Consider the following 27060-nt stretch of genomic DNA (forward strand, 5'->3'; position numbering starts at 1 on the left):
TCTTCTGTGTGCTTGACTGGCAATGTATAATACATTATAATATGTAATGCTGTATTTTTGTGTGGGCATTGTTGAAAGTCTGCAAAGCCATTTGAATCTCCCTTATTGCCCTGACTGTGATTTGAAGCATGGATCAGTTTGCAATTGTATTAGAATTTAGAAAACTTATGTAGCCCATTCACTTGTGAGATATCAGGTACTATCCTTCGATTTCGACTGCATCTGTGAGATAAATCGAAGGATTGTATGCACATTTTAGGTACCTTGTGATGCGATGCGCAGGCACGCCGGTCGAATCTAGCGTCACAAGATAGTAAGTTCTGCACTTTATATTTATCGAATCACGGTGCAATCGCATGCTGTTTTTTACCACTTTCGATTTATCACACTGCGATGTGCGATATGTGAAGACAGGAGCCAACTTCCTGGCCACTCCTCTTCCCCTCACTGTGCACATGACTGAAGAGGAGGCTGCAAGCACCCTGCTGAGCTCCAAAACAGCGGACAAGGTAGGCAGGCTACACCACTGGCCACCAATGATTATTATGATGTTTTATCACCACTGCCCACCAATATGCTGCTCTACCCACGATTATAGTGACCCCTTCCCCAAAATTCTGCACCACTGCAAGCACCTGGCTGCGCCCTAAACACCATTATACTGCGCCACTGTCCACCATTATGCTGCTGCACCCACCATATACTGGCCCACTGCCTAAAATGCTGCACCACTGCAAGCTCCTGGCCGCACCCTAAACACCATCATACTGCACCACTGCAAGCCACCATTATGCTGCTGCACCCACCATTTACTGTCCCACTGCCCAAAATGCTGCACCACTGCAAGCCACTGGCTGCACCCTAAACGCCATTATGCTGTCCCAATGCAAGCCACAGCCCACCATTATGCTGCTGCACCCTGCACACCGATGTATTATCAAAACATATTTCAGATAACTCACAGCAGTAACTAGAAAACTAACTTTATTTAATCAGAATACTAGAAATAAAAACTTTATTTAACCAGAATAATACTAGAAAACAAACGTTATGTAACCAGAATAATGGAACTTTTTTCATGTTTATTCATTTTCTTTTTTTGCATTCTGCAGATGTCCTATGAGAGCCATGATTTCCTAATGAGCTTTATCAGCCTGTACCGTGACGAGGAGTGTCTGTGGCTGACGTCCTCACTAGACTACAGCAACAAAAAGAAGAGGGAGGCTGCTTATAACCGCCTGGTGGAGTACTCGAAGTCCACCTACTTTGCTGCCTCGGTGGCCTGGGTCCAGAAGAAAATTGCCAATATACGGACAGTCTTTGTAAAAGAGAACCGCAAGGTGGTGGAGTCCAAGAGGTCAGGGGCTGGTGCAGACAAGGTGTATGTGCCGCAGCTGTGGTACTACAAAGAACTAAACTTCCCCCTGGAGAAACGGTCAGCTAAGGAGTCCCTAGTGGTGATGGCAGAGTCCGAGGAGGAAAGTCTCGATGTGGAGGAGGCCGAAGGGGTAAGTTGCTTTTTAATTGTTATTACTGTTATGCCACAGCTCCTTCCCCATTGAAAAAGGAATTATATTTTTCCTGGACCTCTTTTGCCATGCAGTGTCACGTAAAGTTACTGCAGGTGGTCCCACCAAGGAAATTGACACTGTCACCAGTGGCTGGTTGGGGTCTTCCAGTCCTGCTGGGATCAAAGGCATTTGCCTCGTGGCCTTGCGTAGGAGCATGTTGTGCAGTATACAGCATGCTGTTACTACGCAGTCAATTTTGTCCAGCCTCATGTTGATGGGTTTGTGGATGATCCTGAACCGGTTGCTGAGAATGCCAAATGCATTCTCAACAACCCGACGGGCCCTAGAAAGGTGGCAGTTGAAAATGCGCCTATCGTGGTTCAGGACTCTTTGCGGGTAGGGCTTCATTGTGTTCGTGCAGTGCGAAAGCCTCATCTGCCACGAACACAAATCCCAGGCCATTCTTTGTTTGCTTAATAGGTGGCAGATGAATGGGTTGGTGGTGAGCCTATTATAGAAGCACGTATTTTTCAAGGATCCACCATCTGAGCAACGACCATTTTTCCCAACATCCAGGAAAATAAATTCATAGTTTGCATTGACCACCGCCATGAGAACAAAGCTATAGTAGCCTTTATAATTGAAGTAGTCCAACCAGCTGTTGGTGGGTTTGGTGATGCGCACATGTTTCCCATCTATCGCACCACCACAGTTTGGGAAATTCCAGCGCCTGTCAAAGTCCTCTGCAATAGCTTTCCATTCTTCCACGCTTGTAAGGAACTGTAATAGAAAAAAAAATGTTTGAATATTTACTAAATGTTTTTTTTTACCCTACAGACACCTGAAGACCTCAGCTGTACCCCTGACATCAACAACACATCACAAGAGGAACCAAAATCTCCACAGCTACAGGGTTCCAGGAGGAAGCCACAGAAAACAAATTTGTGGAAGACCCACTACTATTAGAGGCCCGTTCACAGCTGCTCCGGAAACCTGATTAATTTGATGACTTTGCGTCATATGTTAGCAAAACCATGCGTAGGGTTTCCGAGCAGCAGCAAGTAGAGTGCCAGTGCCTGGTGTCACAAGTTTTGTATAAAACACTCACAGGACAACTGACACCAGAGTGGAACATTCATGGGCCAGAACCTCAAGTACCTGCTCCTCATCTCCCATTGACTTTCAGTTCACCACCCACCTACTCTTCCTCCAGTACCTATCCTCCTCCACATCCCAGCTACCACTCCGGTTATCCGCAACTGCAGACCACATCCACCTACCCCTCCTCCACTTTCCATCCTCCTCAAACCCCTCCTCATCAAACCAGCCACACTTACCATTATAGTCAACCCCCACCAACATTCCACCCACCCTTCCCCCACTATCCAATCTCCTCCTCAACCCAGCTACCCTTCCCAAGTCAGCCACACATCCACCATCCCCTCCGCAATTTTCACCTCCTTGATGTCACAGGGGGGACAAGAGGAGACGGATGAGACAAGTCTCTTTCAAATGTAGGGTGATTCTCATTTACTGCTGCCCTTGTTATACATACCAACAGATGTGGTGCATTGTGATACTACAGTGAGTGTCAACGCTTTCAGGTGGACAATGCACACATGCTGCTAGGGACAGGTTGATGGTACTGGGGACCCATCTTGCTGCCCCTAGTTGCATGTGTGCATTGCACCCCTGGAACCAGTGACACTCAACACCATAGTATCAGAATGCACCACATCTGTTGGTATATATAAAATTCCTACTGCCCTGGTATATACTGCGATAGATCTGGTCCACTGTGATATACAGTGTTTTAGTGGCGCCGCTTTCAGGTGGACAATGCACACATGCAGCTTGGGTCAGGTTCATGTGTGCATTGTGCCACTGAAAGCGCTGCCACTCAAAAAACACTGTATATCATACTGCACCATATTTATATTCAAAATTAAAATTTGAAGAAACATTAATATAAAGTTCTAGTGTTTGAAACAGTTCAGCCATGTTGGCCGCATATTACTAAAATACTTATGTTTATATATAAATATATATACAATATTTTTTTTGGTTCAAAGTGTATTCATGCACTTATATATTGCAGGAGATGTGGTGCATTGTGATACTATGGCTTTGAGTGGCACCACAGGAAGGGGCACAATGCACAGATGCAACTTGGTGCAGGTTGATGGAACCAGGGACCCATCTTCCTACCCCAAGCTGCATGTGTGCATGGTGCCCCTGGCTGTGGTGCCACTCAAAGCCGTAGTATCAGAATGCACTTCTACTGCTATATATAGAATTTTTTTTCATTTCATAAATATAATGATGCACATGTGCTGCATCATGACAACCATGGTTAAGAGTGGCACTGCTTTCAGGCACACAATACACACATGCTGCTAGGGGCAGGTTGTTGGTTATGTGGAACCTCAATCTGCACCTACAGTACCTTCATGTGTGTATTGACAGTCCATAAATTTGCAATATTTTTCCAGACCCAGGCCACAGTGTCCGCTAAGAAGGTGGGCTTTGACTACTCCAACAGGCAGCTATAGGCAGTCTCTCTCTTCTGTTTGTTTGTTCAGTCACCCACAGGCACTCTTCATCACTGTATAGTCTGAAATCATGTGCCACTACCACCATATCTCATACTGCACCAAATGCTACTACAAAGATAGTGTTTGAAAAAGTTCAGCCATGTTGGCTGCATATCTATAAAAATAGTTTTTATATATATATATATATATATATATATATATATACTGTAGCATTTTTTTTATGATTCACAAATGTAATGCTGCCCTTGCTATATATAGCAACAGATGTGGTGCATTCTGATACTACGGCGTTGTGTGGCACCGCTGCCAGGGGCACAATGCACACATGCAACGTGGTGCAGGTTGATGATACTGGGGAGCCATCTTCCTACCCCAAGTTACTTGTGTGCATTGTGCCCCTGGCTGCAGTGCCACTCAACTCCATAGTATCAGAAAGCACCACATTTGTCACTATATATAGCTTTTTTTTTCATTTCATAAATGTAATGATGCAGATGTGCTGCATTATGTAAATTTATACTGTTTGCTAAAGTTTAGCCATGTTGGCCACATATTTAATAAAATTATGTCTTGAAATAAAAAGCACATTTTTTCTACCAAATTTAGTTTGCAAAATAAAACATTTTGTTACACGACAAGCAATGTGTGGTGTAATTTTCTTACCTTACAGTACTTATACTGAAGCACCTTGATAATAGCCTTGCAGGTTTCAGGTATGATGTGTCCCAAAGCCTGCACAGAGATACGGGTCCCAAACTTCAGGTCCGCAAATGAATGTCCAGTAGCAAGGAATCGCAGGGTAGCCACGGGCCTCTCCTCAGAAGGATAGGAACCCACCATTTGGTATCCCTTTTCTGTATGAGGGGGGTCACCAGACACAGCAACTCCTGGAAGGTGTCATCTTCCATGTGCAGGAAGTTTCGGTAGTCATCCAGGTTGTCGTCCCTGATCTCATCCAGGAGAGGGAAATAAAGGAACGAGTAGGCCGCTTAAGTAGCCACTCCTTGGTCCAGCAAGATGTCTCCCTCCGCCTTTGCTGGGCCCTCTCCCTGTCTCCCCTCTTCAACGCAGAGTAGCACATGAGGGCCTGATAGCGAGTAGAATCCATCTCTACACCCACACAGCAGTATAGAAACACTTTGTAATGCAAGCAGAACAAAGCAGTGCACGTTAGCTAGCAATGTGGAACGAGTAGCCGGTATAAACCAAAGTTCTTTAGTCACAGAGCAAACAGAAGTGCACAGAGTTAAAATGTCTGCTTGTTTATATATCCCCCAGATAGGCCAGCCCTCTATTTAAATTTTTCAAACTCTTGCTGATAAATCTGGTGTGCTTTGGTCAGCATGCGATGCGCTCGCATTCGATCATCTGATGCCACCTGATTTCTGGTCGTAAGGGGCATGCAATAAATCGCAGGATTGTATGCGTATCGAATGCACAAAAAATGCACTTTCTATGTAATTTATTTCAAGGTGAGCTTCAAGGGAAATCGGGCCCGATATCGCATCGAATGAAATCGCACAAGTGCATGGGCACCATTACATTTGGGTTCTTTGTTTTTAACAATTTGTTCTACATCTACATTCTATAATAAAAAATAATAATTCATCAATCAATTTTTTTAATAAATCAATCAATTAATCAATCAATCAATTATTTGCCTGCCTTTCACTGCATATGCCACCTTCATTTCCCAAGGCATTTGATTTAGTTCTTGATTAATGAAAACATTCTTTCTATGGGGTCATATAGTTTATTAAACTGCCATACTGTCTGCCTTTGCTCTGCCATCTGTTTGTGTTGCTGCTCTGTCACTTAGTTTAGAATAAGAATAGAATAATAGAATAATAATAGAATAATATTGTGAGCTGTGAGGTGTTCAAAATAGACGTTACCGATGTTAATAATACTGTAGGAGCAAATAAATAAATAAATAAATAAATATATATATATATATATATATATAATATACATATAGTATATTAGATAGATAGATAGATAGATAGATAGATAGATAGATAGATAGATTATTGTTCCTAAATAAACCAAACGAGAGGAATCCTTCCCCTGCAATGGTCACAGGCTGCATATGTACTAATTGAATCAAATCAATTTATTCAATCAATCAGATGATGATGCTATTAAAATATATCAATATATAAATGTGAGGCCATATACAATAAGTTTCAAATCCATTTTAATACACAAAAAATCCCCCTACGATTATCCTTGATATATATTCCACAGTGATTTGTAAATGACTTTAGATTTGTATGTTTGGTGTGCTGTCTTGTCTCTTCTCTTTGATAACATTAGACCAGACAGCTGTGTCATATGCTAGAGGTTTTTGCTTAGAGGCATTATGAAAATGTAGTTTAACCCCCTGCCTTCTATGTTTGCAGGTTAAAGAACATAACTCATTATCTGATTACTAATATAGCAAAACATAAGACTTATTGCTACACTATACTGTATTTTTTTTTTAGTCTTATATCCTGAAGATTAAATAGTTGGTACCGTTAGGTGCTGAACCGCGATTGATTCTTACAAATATTTGTTTATATGCATATTTGGCTGCACTTAAGATATAATTATTTCCCTTTATTTTTATTTACTATAAGACCTATTTTTACAGGTAAAAAACCCACCCTACTGTTACTATTCAGAAGCTACTGCATATTAAGTGAGCTCCATAAAATAATTGTTTAACAACTTTGATATGTCAAGGCCTTGACTTTAAGATCCTTGAACATCTTCGAGAGCCTGGTCTTAATGTTCAACATCAGTGGCTGATCTCCTTAATCCACTTGTTGCTGAATGGATGCAAATCCACACAGTCATGTTCCAAAATCTAGTTAGAAGCCCTTTCAGAAGAGTGGATGCTATTATAGCATCAATAGTGGAATCAACGCCATACTAATGCCCATGGTTTTAGCATAAAATGTCCAATAAGCAAACGTGTGTGATGATCAGGTTGCCACACTTTTGACAATGAAGTGTAACTTGAGACTCACAATATACTCTATCACTCACCTATTGTCTCTTCCCACAAACTAAAGGCTGGTAGCTGTACTCCCATCTGGAAAAGTTGTACCTGGTAAATGCATAGCCCGCACTTAGCCTCAAATATTATGCTATGAGAGTGTAAATCAGAAAATCCAGTTACTTAGTTAAGATAATATGCTCAAACCTATAGGCCAAGATGTATCAAGCCTTGGAGAGTGATAAATTGCATGGTGATAAAGCAACAGCCATTCAGCTCCTAACTGCCATGTTACCAACTGTGTTTGAAAATGACAGTTGGGAGCTTATTGGCTGGTACTTTATCACTGTGCTACTTCTCACTCTCCAAGGCTTCATAAATCTGGGCCATAGTGTTTTTACAAGAAAAAGTGCATATGCTGTATATATATATATATATATATATATATATATACATATATCTTAATAATTTGCTTCAATATCTAATATGCACAAGATTTAAGCTAAGTGCCTTTAGTTATGATGAGATATCGCCTATTTGCAGTTTAGTTAGTAAATACTCTATTTTGTCTACTGTCACGTATGTGCTTCAAGTGAGAAAAAGAATTGGCCATGGGAGTTGATAAACCAATCTGAAAATGTACATTGACATTGCTTAGAATTTTACATTTTTTACTTATTGTAATGGATGACTGTGTGATCAGAACCAAAAGGCGCAGGGATGGGGAACAGATTGGGGCCATTTTAATTCTAGCTGGTGCCCTCTTGTAGGGTTTAAAAACAAATAAAGCACTTGCTGTAAAAAGAGAATGCCAGAATGCCACAGTGTTTTGTCTCCTTTTGATTTTGTCAAATATTTTATTTCAAACCTTAGTTAACGAATACTTTGACACTGTACTGTTCATGTTTAAGTGTTTAAGGAGCAATCTGCTGTAAAAATTACTTGTGTTTATTTACCATAAATCATCTCGGTTTTCCTATAAGAAAACGTGTTGTCTTATTTATTTTCACTTTGAGATTTGATTTACAGTAAGATGCTAATTATTGAAATTAACTCACTGTCATGCAATTACCAAGACAACCATAGTTACATGACATAAGATGTATTTATCAGTGTTGCTGATCTCTAAGGGGTCTATTCATGAAGCAGTGAAAGGAGTGGAGAAGTGAGCCAGTGGAGAAGTTGCCCATGGCAACCAATCAGCTGCCCTGTATGATTTTGTAGTATGCAAATTATAGATGTTATTTCAATGCTGATTGGTTATTCTCCACTGGTTCACTTCTCCACAGTTTTCACTGCTTCATGAATAGACCCCTATCACACTGCATGATAATTGTTACCTAATGTTTCTTACATATGAACATTTATTAGTAACTGTCTTTAAATTATTTCATAACTGTGCGAGGCAGTAGATTATTTCTCTGTAAGCTGAATACGGTTTATGGTATTTGCTAGATAATCACGAAAGTGGCAGTCTTTTCAAAGTCTCATTCTTTGGGCATATGAATTAACTCAAGGCAAGCTGAGGCATGCAACCGTGACATTGCAGAGTAAGACTGTGGGCACATCTGTATGTTGTTTCCTTAATACAAACAAAACTATGATAGTCCAAATTCTTTTTACATTCCTGTATATATTACACTACATTTCAAACACTTTATATTGCATATCTATGGGGACTGGTAGAACTAGAATACAAATCAGACAATGGATTTTGCAAATGGTGCGTGGAAGCAGTTTAGTCTTTTACAATGATCTATGCGCTCATAAAACTCTAGAAGGATAATAGGTTCATGTGACAGATGCAGTATTTATCAAATTATTACTTTTATAAAGATAGGAGCTTTCAAACCATGTAATCTAAAAGCATAAACTACATATAACCCTGGCCATTTTTGGACTTAACCCTACAATACTTTTCCACTGCATGAAAATATTAAGTTTTGCTGCACTATCAGGCTTGGGTCTTTCCAAATGGTTATTAGGTGATAAGATGAAATGTTTGAGAGAAGGATACAGTACATAAACCCAATTACTCCCTCTGCAGCCAGCCCAGCTGTAGCCTCACTCAACCTGAGAAACTGTAGTCAGTTCCTGATGGATTACATCATACAACAACTGAAGGGCCAGGGTCCACAAATTTTTAACAGATGTTCTTGAGGCCAGAAATCTAATGGAACCAGAAGGATGCTAAAGCATTAAAGAGCACTATAAATACAATAAATACAATAAGGGGCAATTCATCTTACAATTAGGTGCCATTTTGCATTAATCTATAGTATGGCAACAATTTTCAGAATACAGTGCGCAATAAATACAGAAGTGCAGCTAAAAAATATACATAAGTGTGCATCCAAAAACACACTGAGGATAAACAGAAGTGGAAGATATGTATATTAATAATAGCGCTCTCCAATAACCATGTTAACTGACACCCATGTGCAAAAAAATCCCAACATGGGAGTGGATTCACTGTATAATGAAGGAACAGGGTATCCTTTTTCCTCCTGGTCACATGAAACCAAATGGTCACGATGGATTGACTTATTTCAAAGTACTCAATGATGGGCCCAATTCACAATCTATGAGAGAGAAAATATAAGCACCCCCTAATCCTTTAGCAAGGATAATTGGTGGAGGTACTTATAGAGCAAAATATAGTGTAGTACGCCTTTAAAAATCAAGTCACATTTATTTTTACAAAATGCACGTACAGAAAAAACAACTTAAAAGAGCATATCAATCTCCATAAGACACATCACCATCGTCAGAATCTTTCCAGGGGTTTCTAATGGCGTCAGATGTCCAGTTCAGAAGTGAGGGAGCTCCGGATGCCCAACACTTACACCATGCAGCATTCACCCTGTGACCGACCAGTGAGTGTAGGAGTCCAAGTAAAATACAGCCACGCTTAACGCGTTTCGGATGGGATCCGTCCTTCGTCAGAAGCGTGGCTGTATGAGAGAAGCTTCAGCAATTTAAACCCTTCTAACTAGGGACATCAGGTGTACATAATTACAATCAGAAACCCACACTTCCCGCATTCATGGTCGCTCGCGTCGAAACCGGAAGTACGTCATGCGCGTCAGTCATTCTCGGAACTTCCGGTATTTGCGTTCCATATGCGGTTCACGGCTTGCCGGAAGTCACTGTGTTTGCGTTCCATCGAAACGGACTTTGATCACCTGCCTTAATTCCGGATTCCTTACGTCCTAAGTGTAGTTAGATGTCATCATAATCCAGCATCGGTATGTCCATAGGATTTTAATCCATATAATAGTCCTCTCAATATCCATAGAAATTAAAAATGAATAAAAGCAAGTATTACCATATGTGAAAATAGTACATATACGTGAATTCACAGTACATATGATCAGAGAAAAAAAGGTTAAATTAGAAAACATTTTAATTCGAACTCACCGTTTAGGCCTCCAGGTGTTAGAGTGCCCAAACGGTGAATCCATCTGTTCTCTGCCTGTGCAAGCCTTTTCTGCACATCTCTGGTTCTCCATTTTGGGAGAATCATTTGAATACCACAAAAAGATTTTAGACAACATTCTTTTGATTCATGAATTTTTTTAAAATGAAGTGAAACTGTATGGGTATCCTGACCTTTACGGATATTGTAAATGTGTTCAGCCCACCTGACCTTGACACACATTTACAATATCCGTAAAGGTCTGGATACCCATACAGTTTCACTTCATTTTAAAAAAATTAATGAATTCATTCATGAATCAAAAGAATGTTGTCTAAAATCTTTTTGTGGTATTCAAATGATTCAAATGATTCTCCCAAAATGGAGAACCAGAGATGTGCAGAAAAGGCTTGCACAGGCAGAGAACAGATTGATTCACCGTTTGGGCACTCTAACACCTGGAGGCCTAAACGGTGAGTTCGAATTAAAATGTTTTCTAATTTAACCTTTTTTTCTCTGATCATATGTACTGTGAATTCACGTATATCTACTATTTTCACATATGGTAATACTTGCTTTTATTCATTTTTAATTTCTATGGATATTGAGAGGACTATTATATGGATTAAAATCCTATGGACATACCGATGCTGGATTATGATGACATCTAACTACACTTAGGACGTAAGGAATCCGGAATTAAGGCTGGTGATCAAAGTCCGTTTCTATGGAACGCAAACACAGTGACTTCCGGCAAGCCGTGAACCGCATATGGAACGCAAATACCGGAAGTTCCGAGAATGACTGACGCGCATGACGTACTTCCGGTTTCGACGCGAGCGACCATGAATGCGGGAAGTGTGGGTTTCTGATTGTAATTATGTACACCTGATGTCCCTAGTTAGAAGGGTTTAAATTGCTGAAGCTTCTCTCATACAGCCACGCTTCTGACGAAGGACGGATCCCGTCCAAAACGCGTTAAGCGTGGCTGTATTTTACTTGGACTCCTACACTCACTGGTCGGTCACAGGGTGAATGCTGCATGGTGTAAGTGTTGGGCATCCGGAGCTCCCTCACTTCTGAACTGGACATCTGACGCCATTAGAAACCCCTGGAAAGATTCTGACGATGGTGATGTGTCTTATGGAGATTGATATGCTCTTTTAAGTTGTTTTTTCTGTACGTGCATTTTGCAAAAATAAATGTGACTTGATTTTTAAAGGCGTACTACACTATATTTTTCTCTATAAGTACCTCCACCAATTATCCTTGCTAAAGGATTAGGGGGTGCTTATATTTTCTCTCTCATAGATTGTGAATTGGGCCCATCATTGAGTCCTTTGAAATAAGTCACTCCATCGTGACCATTTGGTTTCATGTGACCAGGAGGAAAAAGGATACCCTGTTCCTTCATTATACGGTGAATCCACTCCCATGTTGGGATTTTTTTGCACATGGGTGTCAGTTAACATGGTTATTGGAGAGCGCTATTATTAATATACATATCTTCCACTTCTGTTTATCCTCAGTGTGTTTTTGGATGCACACTTATGTATATTTTTTAGCTGCACTTCTGTATTTATTGCGCACTGTATTCTGAAAATTGTTGCCATTCTGTATTTCCTTATCCTATTTCATTATTTGTGCTGCAAACATGTATAAATTCAGAGAAAGTAGGAATGAATTAATTCAGAGTACTTTCAAGGATGCCAATAGAAATGTTGATTTAATGGATGATGATTTACCATCAATATTTAAGAAATTAGAAATAGTTATGCAGAAAGAGAACAGGATGTGGTGGGAAGTTGTGAAACTTGAACACTACCAATCAGTCCATCTCATACCTAAAGGTTTAAAATTAGTTAAAACCCCGTCGTTCAATTCTGCAGATTCAAATTTTAGAAATGAATGGGAGACCATTCTTAATTCTTGTTCCTCTGCACTGATGGAACTTATTATTAAGGAGAGGAAAAAGAATCTGTCAGAGTTGAATGACGAGATAAATACCTTTCAAACATTGGTACATCCTTATAAAGAATCAGAAGAATTTAAGACTCTAGAGAAATCCCTTCTATTAAAAATGGATAAAAGTACAAAGGAATTAAGGGAAAGGAAACTTAAAAAATTGAAAAGGGATTCGAGTGATATCGAACCAATGGGATCAGATGTCAATCTGGAACCTTTGGGGACTGATATCGGGACAGTAAGAACGCTCCCTGCCAAAAAAATTAGGAATAAAGCTAAATTAGGCAACATGAAAAAGGGCCAAGATAGGGTTCCAAATGTCTCTTTTCCTCCCAAAACTCAATATGGGAGATTTCCTCCTAATAAAGAATCACCTCTGTGGAGAAGGAATGATAGCCACCATACCTTTCAAAACCAGGGACCACAGAACTATAGAAAATGGGACACTTCACGGAATAGATCATGGGAACAACAACAAAAAAATTCACCCAATATAAATAGGAATTGGGATGGATGGGAGAGAAATAGGCGTTCATTTAAGCAACCAATGCCTGATAATAGATCCTTCCTTGCCAGTTCCTCAAATAGGTTTCAACCATTATCAGAGGCTAATTCCTCTTTTTTAGAGTGGGGCCCCAGGACACCGGGAAATCTCCGGTAGTCATACAGGACACACAGAGGAGAAATAAAATTACTAGAAGAGGAAAAAGAGCAGGGAAAAATAGGAGATTTAAAAGAAATCCCCCTCAGCACCAAAATGTAATTATTTCTGAACCAATCTCTACAGACGATGATTCTACTGAGGGAAAGATTTTTAACTTGTCTGATAAAACCCTAAATACTCATGAAATAAGTGTGTTACGTAAGGGTCTAAAGTTCTCTCCCTCAAGTATGGCTAATTCATTTGATATCTTTTTGGATGTTCAAAAATTCATTAGAAAATTAACCATTAAACGTTTCTTTCAGATTAAAGAGGAGAAGGGAAATGAGGGTCTTCAAGAAATTGGTGAATGTGAAGCTACTACTTCACATTTCAAACCCCCTTCTACCTTTTATCCCACGCAGGTTAGGGGTAACTGCTTGGAGGTTTTTAACAAAGTGGTTTGTGATGAAATAGAAAAGATTGTGGTACAAGATAAAAATAAGAATAAAAACAAGAATGTGAAATTAAATTTAACCAAAAAAGAGTATGAGGCGGTTCGATCTTTGAAAAATGATACAGAACTGGTTATTAAACCTGCGGACAAGGGTGGAGGGGTGGTCCTGATGGGTAAGGATATGTATATGCAGGAAATATATAGACAATTAAATGATGGCAAAACATATTTAAAATTAAAATCTGATCCTACTAGTAGAATAGCCAAAGCATTGCAAGATATGAGCACAAAAGCTTTGGAAAGTAATGTCATAACCAAGAAGGAGTTTGACTATTTGAATATATCAGAGCCATCGATTCCTACCATGTACATTCTCCCTAAGATTCACAAGGACCCCCTACACCCCCCAGGAAGACCAATAGTCTCAGGATGTAATAGCCTAACGAGCAATTTATCCGCTATGGTTGATTACCACCTACAACCACTTGTTCAAAAAACAAGGGCATTCCTTAAAGATACAGGAGATACACTTAGAAGGATTAATCAGTATAAGTGGGAGGAGGGAGACTTTTTGTGTACAGCGGATGTCTGTACTCTGTACACTATCATTGATTTGGACAAGGGACTACTGGCAGTTTCCTATTTTTTGAATGCAAGTACCCTCAGTACTTCACTAAAAGCTTTTATTTTGGACAGTATAAAATTTATTTTGTTGAACAATTATTTCATCTTCGATGGCACCTTCTACCTACAGAGGGTAGGCACTGCCATGGGCACCAGGTTCGCCCCCAGCTACGCTAATTTATTCATGGCCTATTGGGAAGAACATCAGATTTGGCATGATGGCGGGCTGGTGGCGGGCCTGGTGTCCTGGCAGCGCTACATCGACGATATTTTGTTTATATGGCGTGGTGACGAAGAGTCACTTGATACTTTTTGTGAAAATTTGAATCACAATGACATGGCTATACAATTGGTTTTTAACAGGAGTCAGAAGGAAGTCACCTTCTTAGACTTGAGTATTTATATCTGGGATGGTCAGATTAACATAAGAACCTTTAGAAAAACCACAGACTCAAATAGTTTCATAGAGAGAACGAGTCAGCATCACGCCAATTGGCTGGATGGTATTCCATTCAGCCAATTTGCCCGCATAAAAAGAAACTGCACTGATGAACACATATGTGATCAACAAGTTAGTGAAATGTCGGTACTTTTTTCAAAGAAAGGTTATTCTGCTGACCTTTTGGAGAAGGCCAGATTAAAAGTAGCCAAAATAGAAAGAAAGGAGTTACTCAAAATTAACACCAGTCCCAAACCCAAGGATGAACGTTTCCAATGGGCATTCATCAGTCAGTATAACAGATCCTTTAAAAATATAGAACGAGTCTTCAGGGCAAACTGGAATATACTAAAACAAGATTCAGTTTTGGGCCCGAGATTACCTGAGAAACCACTTTTCATCTATAGGAGGGCGTCAACACTTAAAGATCAGTTGGTAAAAAGCGGTATTGAAAATAATCCCAGACAAAGCATAAGAACTAAGGGTTTTCACCGCTGTGGTGAATGCTTAATGTGTAGGACAGTTAAAACTCCGTTACGAAAAATATCTGAATTTACAGTACATGGCCAGACCTATCCGATAAAGGAGTTTATAACATGTCACTCCAAAAATGTGGTTTATATTATGGAGTGTACTTGCGGACTCTTTTATGTCGGTAGAACGGGTAGGTGTGTCAAGGTCAGGTGGGCTGAACACATTTACAATATCCGTAAAGGTCTGGATACCCATACAGTTTCACTTCATTTTAAAAAAATTAATGAATCAAAAGAATGTTGTCTAAAATCTTTTTGTGGTATTCAAATGATTCTCCCAAAATGGAGAACCAGAGATGTGCAGAAAAGGCTTGCACAGGCAGAGAACAGATGGATTCACCGTTTGGGCACTCTAACACCTGGAGGCCTAAACGGTGAGTTCGAATTAAAATGTTTTCTAATTTAACCTTTTTTTCTCTGATCATATGTACTGTGAATTCACGTATATGTACTATTTTCACATATGGTAATACTTGCTTTTATTCATTTTTAATTTCTATGGATATTGAGAGGACTATTATATGGATTAAAATCCTATGGACATACCGATGCTGGATTATGATGACATCTAACTACACTTAGGACGTAAGGAATCCGGAATTAAGGCTGGTGATCAAAGTCCGTTTCGATGGAACGCAAACACAGTGACTTCCGGCAAGCCGTGAACCGCATATGGAACGCAAATACCGGAAGTTCCGAGAATGACTGACGCGCATGACGTACTTCCGGTTTCGACGCGAGCGACCATGAATGCGGGAAGTGTGGGTTTCTGATTGTAATTATGTACACCTGATGTCCCTAGTTAGAAGGGTTTAAATTGCTGAAGCTTCTCTCATACAGCCACGCTTCTGACGAAGGACGGATCCCGTCCGAAACGCGTTAAGCGTGGCTGTATTTTACTTGGACTCCTACACTCACTGGTTGGTCACAGGGTGAATGCTGCATGGTGTAAGTGTTGGGCATCCGGAGCTCCCTCACTTCTGAACTGGACATCTGACGCCATTAGAAACCCCTGGAAAGATTCTGACGATGGTGATGTGTCTTATGGAGATTGATATGCTCTTTTAAGTTGTTTTTTCTGTACGTGCATTTTGTAGAAATAAATGTGACTTGATTTTTAAAGGCGTACTACACTATATTTTGCTCTATAAGTACCTCCACCAATTATCCTTGCTAAAGGATTAGGGGGTGCTTATATTTTCTCTCTCATAGATTGTGAATTGGGCCCATCATTGAGTCCTTTGAAATAAGTCACTCCATCGTGACCATTTGGTTTCATGTGACCAGGAGGAAAAAGGATACCCTGTTCCTTCATTATACGGTGAATCCACTCCCATGTTGGGATTTTTTCGCACATGGGTGTCAGTTAACATGGTTATTGGAGAGCGCTATTATTAATATACATATCTTCCACTTCTATTAATCTATAGTAATCATTCAGATACAGTATTTGATCGTATTGGAATTTGGACCTGACTCAGATGTACACAAAAGCATTGGCAGCAGTAAATGTGTACGCAGCAGCTGTGTGAAAATATGCATTTGTATTGAAACTCCCACCAGCAGCTTTGCAAATCCAAGTGGCTAGATACAAAGATGCTGCATCTGTCACCAATCAACTATCAAAGTTCTGAGTAGCGCTGTGGTTGTGCAGCATGGGCACAGGAAGTAAGATGCTGGAGACATTGCTGTTGCATGTGGGACCACGGTTGCAGCCTCAAACACACCCCAAAAATGGCCATGACACACCTGTGTTATTGCTGCAGTTCCCCATTACTGCTCACATACGCTCCCTGAATGTCAATGATTTTGCAAATAAATCCTCTCTGCAACAGCCATCGCAAGCCCATCAAGGCACCTGCACAGTGAGACTTATGGCCCGTACACACTGGCCGATATATCGGCCGTTCTATTGAACAGCCGATATATAGCGGGTCTGTCGGCCACTGTGTACGGGCGATATGTCTGTGAACTCCGTTGTTCACAGACATATTGCATCGGCCCCACAGCACAGTCGACGGCCAATATATCTACCGAAATATTGGCGCATCGCTGTGTGTGTATGGGCGGTCGGCAGCGGTGACTGACACCTGCTCTGGGTGGGCATGTGTACACGCCCGCCCAGTTCATGACGTCAGTCCCCGATGGATCGGGCAGTGTGTATGCACAGCACACTGCCCGATCCGTCCACAGATATATCTGCCGATCAATTGATTGGCAGATATATCAGTGTGTACCCAAATTTAGACGCATATGCAGACAGCTGATAATCGCTCAGCTGGGAAGAAACTGAGTACATCTCTGAATCAGGTCCTTTCTTTTAGACAAAAAAAATAAAATAATGGTTGGTTGATACGTGCAAATTCACACGTAACAGAAGCGTTAACTAATCCACATAGGGCCAGCTCAGGCCCTTCTTACAGCCTGGGTAGACATATCATGCTAATGTTACAGAATGGAAGGGGACAATTTAAAACGTGCCTACATCAGAGAATGGGAGGAGACAAGTTGTTAAGTGACCACAGAAAGCATGTTACTATATATGATTACTAAGCACATCTAATATTTTTTAACTTACATAAACTAATATGAAATTGAAATTAGATATATTAATCAGTGATATTAGCACCATCACTGAGTTATTTTGTGTCCCCATTCAATCATATGCCACTGACAACTGGCCACTCAGACCACAGCTTGGGCTTACACAAATCCTCACTACAGTATGCTATATACTAGGCCAGTATTTGAATCAATCAACCACAATCCTTTAAATCTGTGGTTCTCAATCTCAACCCTCAAATTTTCCCAGCATGTAATCTTTTAAGGATTTCTGGCGGTATCTGAACTATAGGCCGACAGTCAACAGGTCAACCATTAATGGTTGACATGGTCCAAAGGTCAACATGGTCAAAAAGTCGACATGTGAAAGACAGACAGTATAAAAGGTGAACAGGTTCAAAAGGTCATCAGGTAAAAAAGATCGGCATGACAATGGTCAATATACATACAGTTGACATAAGCTTATTTGATTTAAAAAAAAATTTTTATAACTGTTTCACACTTTACCATCCATATGGACTACAATTGGGAATAATAACCTGTGCTGAGCACAGTAGTACTGGAGCAGGGCACTTTGCCCAAAGCATTGTGGCAGAAAAGTGACAACCCAAAAAAAACCGGTGTCGCCCTTTTTTGTGTTCACTATTTCCATGTTGACCTTTTGACCCAGTCAATATTTTACAGAAAGTAAATCGTACAGTCTCAGGGTTGCACAGTTAAATTGACAAAGCTGCCTTGACACACTGTTCAGGTGGGGGGAAAAACACCAATTCCCAATTAATTAAAAAGAAAAAAATGGAACAAGATGTAACTGGCGCTAAGTCCTTATAGATGTGTATTACGCCCTTAATGAGGCGATAACCATGTGTAGCAGTTACCAAAATTAAAAGACGGCGTAAATACCATGTAACAAGAATATTAACACAATGGACAGATGTTAATTTATAATTTAAAAATGTATTAAATCTATGCAATAGAGAATAATTATATCCATAAACCTTAAGGATATCTATTAAGCCCTTAATAAGGCAATAACCATATGCAACAGTTACCAAACTTATGAGACGGTATAAGTACCATGTAACAAACAAAAAAACAAATCTATTGACACAGTAAAAAAGTTACAAATAAATATCAGTGCAATGTGGAATGATTACATCAATGCAGGTGACTTGTGCTTTCAAAAGGCAAAATGGAAAGAATCTCTCACCATCTCTCAAGTTTGCGGTGGGCTAGCTTATAAATAAGCAAGTGTGGTCCTGGGCTGAAATAGCCTGGCACCACCGCAATGGGTTTTTCAGCGTAAGTTCACCAGTGATCCACGTGCACCTTTCCTCAGTCCAAACTGAATAGTCACATAGCCAGTTGCCAGCCATTTCAGAGTACATTTCAAATATATATTTGCTTAAAGCCAAAGCAGTTATTACAAGTGAACGATGTACTGTATGCTCGGCACTCACTAAAGAGGTGTTGGCATAGTGGTTAGTGTTACTGCCCCAAAGCACTGAGCTTCTGGGGTTGATTCCTACCAAGGTCCTATCTGTGTGGAGTGTGTATGTTCTCCCCATGTTGGCATGGGTGTCCTCCAACAATCCAAAAAAACATACTAGTATGTTAACTGGATTCTGATTAACCCATTAACCCTAGTGCATTTACTGTGCATGTGAATGGGAATATAGATTCAGACACTCTCAGGGACACCAGAACCCATGGGTAGCGGAGACAGCAGCCAGCCGGAGGGTCATTGAGATATTTGTTGAGAATTTGATCACATCTCCACCAAACATGAAGGCATGGTGATCCCTATGTCTGCACACCACTTCTGTTTGGATGTACAGTAATTGCTGCTGCTTGCCTGGTTGACCCTGGAAGTAACCTCACATGGAAAAAAAAGGATGCTCTCTTTTACATATGAGAATTGAGAATTTGGCCTTCAGGAAAAATAGGCATAGACTTCCTGAAGAAGCGGACAGCGGTCCCGTGAAACACATAACCAAGTTTATGCAGATTTGATATTAATTTTTTTTGCAAATAGTGCTTATTACATATTTTCAAAAATACATAGAACAGAGGGTACAATATGTGACAAAATATCCGATAGAAGATCAAATATAGAATGCAGCATTCTCTAGACCATTTGGCAAGAAAACAATATTATACCAAAAAATAGGCTCTGTCACACATAAAACATAGGGGGTCATTCCGAGTTGTTCGCTCGCAAGCTGCTTTTAGCAGCTTTGCACACGCTAAGCCGCCGCCTACTGGGAGTGAATCTTAGCTTCTTAAAATTGCGAACGAAAGATTCGCAATGTTGCGATAAGACATCTCTGTGCAGTTTCTGAGTAACTCGAAACTTACTCGGCATCTGCATCAGTTCAGTGCTTGTCGTTCCTGGTTTGACGTCACAAACACACCCAGCGTTCGCCCAGACACTCCTCCGTTTCTCCAGCCACTCCCGCGTTTTTCCCAGAAACGGTAGCGTTTTTTCACACACACCCATAAAACGGCCAGTTTCCGCCCAGAAACACCCACTTCCTGTCAATCACACTACGATCACCAGAACGAAGAAAAAACCGTGAGTAAAATTCCTAACTGCATAGCAAATTTACTTGGCGCAGTCGCAGTACGAACATTGCGCATGCGCACTAAGCAGAAAATCGCTGCGATGCGAAGAAATTTACCGAGCGAACAACTCGGAATGACCCCCATAGTACAATAACAACACAGAGAAAAAGACTAAAGACAAAGGCCTTAATTCCGAGTTGTTCGCTCACTAGCTGCTTTTAGCAGCATTGCACACGCTAGGCCGCCGCCCTCTGGGAGTGTATCTTAGCTTAGCAGAATGGCGAACGAAAGAGTAGCAGAATTGCTACTAAATATTTTCTTGCAGTTTCTGAGTAGCTCCAGACCTACTCCTAGATTGCGATCAGCTCGGTCTGTTTAGTTCCTGGTTTGACGTCACAAACACGCCCTGCGTTCGGCCAGCCACTCCCCCGTTTTTACAGACACTCCCGCGTTTTTCCCTGACACGCCTGCGTTTTTTAGCACACTCTCGGAAAACGCTCAGTTACCACCCAGAAACGCCCCTTTCCTGTCAATCACTCACCTATCAGCAGTGTGACTGAAAAGTGTCGCACGAATAACAGCAAAACTGCTAAGTTTTTAGTTAAATGACAAAGCGCATGCACGCTACATACCATGCGCATGCGCATTTAGCAACAAATCTCAGCATAGCGAAAATCGGCAACGAGCGAACAACTCGGAATGACCACCAAAAGGAGAAGAAAAGAAAGAGAAAAGAGAGAAGAGAGAAGAGAAAAGCCTCACAACCGCTAGAACTAGGACACGGTTATTAATAAATTCTAACAACAACTTCCCTAATTTCACAATATCTCCTAATGTAGAGATTTATAATGGTCTGATTCTTTATACACTAACCAGGGATACCAAATGGCAATAAAGGCCTGGTTTTTAACAGTAAAGGAGGAGATAAGGTCATCCATAGCCATATAGTGCAGATTTAATATTAGTTGTATCTTATGGGCATCTGTAATACACAGATCTGTTTGAATAAATGAACTATGAAGAATCTTTAATAAAGTACTGACTATTTAAGAAGAATATCTGACTCTTCTATTGGAGGAACCTGCACCAGAAAAGATTTTGTTTACATTTGGATTTTTTAAATAAGTTTCTGGAATTCCATTTTCATTTTAAAGCAGCAAAAACCACCAATTGAGTGAATTTACAGGTCTATTACTAAGCCATGGAGAGAGATAAAGTACCAACCAATCAGCTCCTAATTGCCTTTTTACAGGCTTTGTTTGAAAACTTACAGAAGCTGGTTGGTTGGTACTTTATCTCCATCCACTTTATCTCTCTCCAAGGCTTAGTAAATAGACCCCTACATTCCCTAAATGGACAGGGCATTGATCCTCAACTTCTAAATTTAGACTGAAAGTTCCACTTGGGCAGGGGCAGATGTAAATGACTAAACATTCTTACTGTTGAAGATGTGTGCACTTTATAAATAACTGTTAATAAAAATACAATCAAAAAACTTTCAGACAAATAGGATCTTCTAAAAACATGTTATTATTATAAATGTTTTTCACAACTGACATTTTCATTCAAATAGCGATTTAGTTGTAGTTGTTCACCAGCTGCAATGCTAAAATGCATACGTAAAATAAATATTTCTGCATGCAAGATATTTAAAGCATTTCTACCGTGCACAGACTGTGGCGTTATTACCTGCTAGGAGGTGGTATTAGCCACCACTTTCAGTTGAGTGCTCTTTTAAATCCTTGAACACACGGTCCAGTACAATAGACAGTTTCATATAAATAATGCAGATGGGGAGAAAACTCACCAATGTGGGCACATAAGATTTTTCATTAAGCATATAAAAAATATATTTTTATAAAGAAAAAAATCAATTTATACCTTTATACACTTCGATGACAGCTTTTTAACAAATGTTATTGTGATACAATACAACCTTTACATTATCATAGTGCTTTTTCTGATAAACTATAATATCTAATACAAATTTGTAATACTGTAAAGTGGAGTAAATGGCATAAGATACAATTAAAGCAGCGTAAAATCATAAAGTTTACGGGACTACTGAAACATATAAATGGATATGTTAACATCATCATGCCTCACTGGAATAAAAAATGTAAACAAGAGTACTCTCACATAGTTACCTTTAACTTTACAGCTGGTAAAATGTTCTCTCTGATGTTTAAATGTATAAATGTTCTCAGTAGAATCAGTATGGTAAATAAAAAGTTGAGAGCATCCTGAATGTTTAATAAGACTTCCTTCTGGGTTTTTCCCTATAAATATTCTTTTTATTACTTGTAGAAATATTGTGTAGGTAATGTTCATCTCTTGTAGGCTCTAGCTGTTAGGGAATTGGTTAAGGAACATGTCAAGAGGAAGTGATATTAGATCTTAAAGAGGGAGTTCAGAAAATGCCTCCACAGAGAAAATTTGGCTCCCAATGCCAACAGTAAAATATGCACCCCCTCATAGATATGTTAAATATTAAATATTTGCGCCAAAGTAAAAAAAATGGGTGTGGTCTCGCTGCAATGGGCGTGGCCTTGCAGAAAAAGACTAACTTATACATTATGCCACAACCTAATGTCACATATAACATTAAGTACCCCTTACACCCTATTATGCTCCACATAAAGGTGCACCTTACACCATTTTATGCCAAACAGTAATGCCCCTTACACCATATTTTGCCACAAGCAGTAATGCCACTTGCACCATATTATGCTCCTTGCACCATATTATGCCATATACAGTAATGCCCCTTACACCATATAATGCCCCACACAATAATGCCCAGGATACTTGATTATGTCACACACAGTAATGCCCCTTGCACCATATTATGCCCTACAAAGTAATGCCAGAACATCAGGTTATGCACGACACAGTAATGCCCAGGATACCAGATTATGCCCTACACAGTAATGCCCACGACAGCAGATTATGCCCCACACAGTAATGTCCAGAACATCAGATTATTCCCTACACAGTAATGCCCAATACACCAGATTGTGCCTTACACAGTAATGCCCAGAATACCAGATTATTCCTCAAGTAGTAATGCCCAGTACATCAGATTATGCCTCACACAGTAATGCCCAGTACACCAGATTATGCTTCACACAGTAATCCTCAGAACATCAGATTATTCCCCACACAGTAATGCCAAGTACACCAGTTTATGCCTTACACAGTAATGCCAAGAATACCAGAATATGACCGACAGTATGACTTCCTACTTTTAATGCCGTGGGCTGCCTCCCATTTGGTGCATGCAGTCACTTGAATCACTGCAGAATCTCCCTCGGTGGGTTAGCCATAACCATCAGCAGTCCTGACACTTCCAGGTACCGCTGTTTGCTCCTTTCCCTGTTAGTTACTATAGGTTCAGTAGGACCTCTAGCATCTGCCACCTCTATGGTGGCAGCCATTTTGGGTGGGACATTTTCAGCAGTATTCCATGCGGACAGCTAGACTGAATGGAATGTTACTGCAGATACTGGCCATGGTGCACTAAGCGAAAACCTTGCCTGCAATTTTTTTAAATTGGATACCGTGGATAACAGGAGCATGCATACCCGTGGTAATCCAAAATTGGGTACGAGGTCCACAAGGTTTTGTTTGCAGGCAAAATTTTGCATCCAATTGGATACTTCCCAAAGTTTTGTCCCTCTATGGTCTTCCACAGTTGAAGAGGAAATCTGCAGCCAGAGACAGCACTGTAGAGGCACTTTTCAAACTCCCTATAGTAACAAAAAAGAGCAGGTGTATCACTTAGAGAGAAAAAACAGGGAACGTTTCCCATCGTGCACATTTGTCCTCGGTGGTTAATAACTGTTCTTAATAGGGTCACTGATAATGAAGCAACTTGGAAACAGGATCATTACTGTGTTTAACAATTTACAAAGAAAAGTATTTAATGTTTTTCCCAACAGCACATAGGAGAATTTATTAGTCATGGGGGCCCATGTATTAATAATTGCAGAATTGACATGATTATTAATGGTCCATATCACAACGGATATTTTCATTTTAATAAAAATATCCTTGCTATGTACTAAACGTAACTCACAGGGACAGTAAGTATTTTTGTATGTTGTGAAATATAGTTAGAAGAATGTTAACTGTCAAATTTCAAAATAAAATACTGTTATACTTAAAAACAATCAGTTCCCTGCAATAAGGGCACATAGTGCAACAAGCAAAAGAACCTACTAACCAAAGATAACATCTTAATCACCTTTGATTAAACCAATAAAATAAGACTGGCAAAAACAGTGACATTTCATCTGCCTGCTGAAACTACCAGTGTTAAAGAGTTGGCGAGAGACACAGTACACTGTATAGGAACAGAATGGACAGCTACTGTATCATGTTGCAGACTCAGTCAAATCTGGAAGAAGACAGGTATACATTACAATGTGGTTGCTTGTTGCTGCATGTATATGTTAGTGAGTATTCATTTATGCTAGAATAGGATGAATGCCAAATAGAAACCGTAATTGAAATATATATGCTATATACTGAATTTCAACTCTGACATCTGCTTACAACTCAAGCAGAACTTGTAATACAGACAGTTGTATATGTGATGACGTGGTAGGTTTATGCCACTTGGGAATTTTAATGACAAGATAAAATGTGTTAAAATTGTTGAAGTCTATTTCCTTCCACTAATATATTTATTTGTAGTAATAAAAATCAATACAAATATCCTATATGGACAGATTTATGTACATTATTTAGGTATATTACTTACATTTTATAATGGATCATATTACCTAAAACTAAACATAATTTTATACCTGTATTGCTAGATCCCTGTAAATAGCACCAAATATATATTTTTTTAATGCTTTGCTGATCATAATATGTACTAATTATCTGTTACCTTTTTAAAGCCTGAGTGCTTAATTTATAACACATTAGGGAGTCTTTTTATTATTAGGGGGTCAATCAGCGGCAAAAAATATCATTAGGTATCTGTGCATAGTATTAATACATACAGAGTATATATATATATATATATATATATATATATAAGTACTGCCAATATTTACAACACCAGAACTGCCCTTTGAATCCAGGATATAAAACTCCTCCTCAATAATGACAGTTTCCTAACCTTCTTCCTTATTTGCGCTATGCACGGTTAACGTTGGCATATATGCATAGGGCCTGATTCTGAGTTGGATGCAGCCACATCCATTGTTGGTCACATGAGCAGTGTCTATTCACGGGAGATACAGGAGCAGGGGGCATGTCCAGCAGCTCATAGAGCATAAAGCCATGCCCTCTTCCCATGAGTCCATATCCCCTTTTCAGGAGCAAGCGGCTGCGCAGCACAGGAGAGTCCCGTCTACCTGCCTTAAGATGTTGGGAGGTATAGCTGCCTAGTGTGCTTATACGTTAAGATGGCCCTGATTGCACAGTCATAAGACGGACCGCCTCCCAATCACTGCCCAGGAATGGCCAAAACATTTTTAATGTACCTCTCAATGCAAGTGTCTGAAATCGCAACTCTGTACAAACACAATCAGGCCTTCATAATAATTTCTGAAATGCAGTGGTGCTGTTTTATGATCATACAGGATCACCATGGAAGTGCATCTCATTTGAACGAGCGTGGCCCTGAATCTGTGGACGTCAGAATAGGGGTGATATAGCACTTTTATTGCTCACTCCCCTATTTCCTGGATGTTTGAGAGTTCTGCAATGTTCACTGTGAATGACCATGGCTTAATGACATTTTTGTGGGTCCAACAAGTTATCACAGGTCCCTCTCATTCTTAGCAGCGAGCAGGTTATTAAATTGGATAAAGAGAATCAATGACCATTATTGACTGATCATACCTTAATAAATAGAGCCCTGAAGGGCTGATTTATCAACCAGTTTTATTAGATGCAAACTTGTTGTGTATGATAAAAGATGCACCAGTCATGTGTTTGAAAAATGACAGTTGGGAGCTGATTGGCTGAAGTACCATTTATCATATGCAATGAGTTTTAAAACTCATTGCATATGATAAAACTTTTGATAAATCAGCCCCTAAATGCATTACTGAGAAAAATACACTGTTTTGTTATAATTAATTTTCACAATATTAATTGCGGGCTATTATTGACACTTTACCACTGTTACTGTAGTGGAAAGGTTATAGCAAAGCTCATAAAACTTTTTAATTAAAGTTTCTGTTGAAAAGCTTCAGCAGTTGAAAGACTGAGTATAAAGTCTTCATTTTATATGACTTTGAAATTATTGTTATGTCCAAAAGCATCAATGTGTTGATGCAGCAGATGTCCATGAACGTTAGTCTTTTGCTGACACAAAAACCAATGAAACATTAATTAATGATACTGTATTTCAAAGGCCATATTCAATTTAGAAGAGTGCTCTTTTCAGGTATCAGGTGTGGAAGACTAGGTGACACCTGGAAGCAGGTGCTACCGTGCAAGTTCAAAACAAAACAGAGTTTTAAAGTATGCTTTGTGGAATTTAACAGACACCTGAAATTGTTCCAGCAGACGGTGGGACATGTAATCTATTGTTGTAAGAAGAATATTGGATATACCTATATAAACATTAAATACTCACCACAACTACACAGGATGACAGGCAATTGTTATTTATGCAACGTAGTTGACTGTTATTAATCCCAGAAGGAACATCTTTTTGCATTCAATTGTTTTTTCTGTGCATTTATTTGTGCTCAGTAAGGGATAAATATAATACAGACATATATAATGGTAGATGCTCAATCAGCTTAACTATATCATTCAGGTGCTCGAAAGGGAGGGGTAT

At 39.7% G+C, this 27060-nt stretch overlaps 1 protein-coding gene across 2 annotated transcripts in view; it reads right to left on the reverse strand.

The window, feature by feature from the left end:
• Positions 1 to 27060, reverse strand: part of KCND2 (potassium voltage-gated channel subfamily D member 2) — a 514780-nt gene that overhangs the window by 455610 nt on the left and 32110 nt on the right. The window lies entirely within an intron of this gene.

Source organism: Pseudophryne corroboree, chromosome 6 (genome assembly GCF_028390025.1).
Source record: "Pseudophryne corroboree isolate aPseCor3 chromosome 6, aPseCor3.hap2, whole genome shotgun sequence".
NCBI classification, from domain to species: domain Eukaryota; kingdom Metazoa; phylum Chordata; class Amphibia; order Anura; family Myobatrachidae; genus Pseudophryne; species Pseudophryne corroboree.